This window comes from Rousettus aegyptiacus, unplaced genomic scaffold, assembly GCF_014176215.1.
Source record: "Rousettus aegyptiacus isolate mRouAeg1 unplaced genomic scaffold, mRouAeg1.p scaffold_m13_p_2, whole genome shotgun sequence".
NCBI lineage: Eukaryota > Metazoa > Chordata > Mammalia > Chiroptera > Pteropodidae > Rousettus > Rousettus aegyptiacus.
In genome coordinates, this window is record NW_023416295.1 from 117,110,553 (window position 1) to 117,112,247 (window position 1,695).

General features: G+C 41.0%; 1 pseudogene; it reads right to left on the reverse strand.

Moving 5' to 3' along the window:
* Window positions 1-259: 259 nt before the first annotated feature.
* LOC107504405 lies at window positions 260-1,411 on the reverse strand (annotated as a pseudogene).
* Between the last annotated feature and the right edge of the window lie 284 nt (window positions 1,412-1,695).

Genomic DNA, 1,695 nt, shown 5'->3' on the forward strand with positions numbered 1-1,695 from the left:
TTTACTTTTTAAAAAGACACATTTATTCAGCATCATGATCAGATTACTTTATTTAGAATCAACAACATAGGCGCAAAAAAAAAAAATCTGCATTAAAACGCTTTGTTGGAATGCTTTACACTTTCCACAGAACAGAAACTAAAATAACCTGTTATACAATAAGTCACAAATACGGTCCTCGAGTTTTTTGCCCATGTACACATGAGTATTGTCTAAAACATGTCTTCTTTGTAGCAGCGAGGCCCTGCCACCACTGTGCTTGGCTGAGTTCACGCATCTGTTGTAACCTGTAGCTTCCCTGTCACTTCTCTGGCTCTTCTCTCCTGCTAAACTTTGTTTCCAACAGTAATTAAAACCTTCTGCCACTGCCATAGCTACTGCTGCTGCTGGAACCACCATAGCCACCTCGGTTTCGTGGTTTGGCAAAGTATTGGCCGCCGCCACCATAGTGACCAGCTTCTGCCTCCAAAATTTTCTTCTTTCATGGGTCCAAAATCTGAAGACTGATTGTTGAAATTGCCAAAATCATTGTAGCTTCTGCAACCTCCAAAATTGCTTCCATCATTACCAAATCCATTATAGCCATCCTCACAGCCACCATACCCTTCACCACCAAGGCTGCCAATAAAGCCACCTCCATGACCAAAGATGTCATTCCCACCAAAAACACCTCCATAACCACCACTGAAGTTTCTGGAACCACTTCAACCTCTTTGGCTGAATGAAGAGACACTAGCCATGTCTTGTTTAGATAGTGCTTTCCTCCTTCACAGTCGTGGCCATTCACAGTATGGTATTTCTGAATGACAACTTTGTCTACAGAGTCATGATCATCAAAGATTACAAAAGTAAAGCCTCTCTTTTTGCCACTGCCTCAGTCAGTCATGATTTCAATCACTTTGATTTTCCCATACTGTTCAAAATAATCTCTTAGGTGATGTTCTTCAGTATCTTCTTTAATATCACCAACAAAAATCTTTTTCACAGTTAAGTGGGCACCAGGTCTCTGAGAATCTTCTCTTGAGACAGCTCTCTTTGGTTCCACAACTCTTCCATCCACTTTGTGTGGCCTTGCATTCATGGCTGCATCCGCCTCCTCCACTGTGGCATAAGTGACAAATCCAAAGCCTCTGGAGCACTTGGTGTTTGGATCCCTCATTACCACACAATCTGTAATGTTCCCCATTGCTCAAAATGGCTCCTCAGACTTTCATCAGTTGTTTCAAAGCTCAAACCTCCGATGAATCTTCCGCAGCTGTTCAGGCTCTTTCGAAGACTCTGACTTAGACCTGACAACGACTGGTAGGGCGACTTTAACGATGCTTACTCTGTGGCGTCCACCCACAGAAAGAAAAAAAACTTTTATAGAGAGATGATATACATACACCAAAAGCACCAAACCTAAGTGCATAGCTCAATGAATTATTGCACATTTGTGTCATCACCACACAGATAAAGATATAGAAAATTTCCAGCACCTCAGAAATTCCCTCTTTCTTCTTCCCAGTCTGCATCTCAACTCCATGAGGAGGTAGTCACTATTCTCACTTGTAACGTCATTGAATAGTTTTTCCTGTTCTTAAACTTTGTATAGGGGGAACTATATTGCGTCATCTTTTAAATCTGGCTTCTTTCACTTAGTATTTATGAGATTCATCATGTAGTTTCATGTATCAGTAGTTTGTTTTTTTTTAT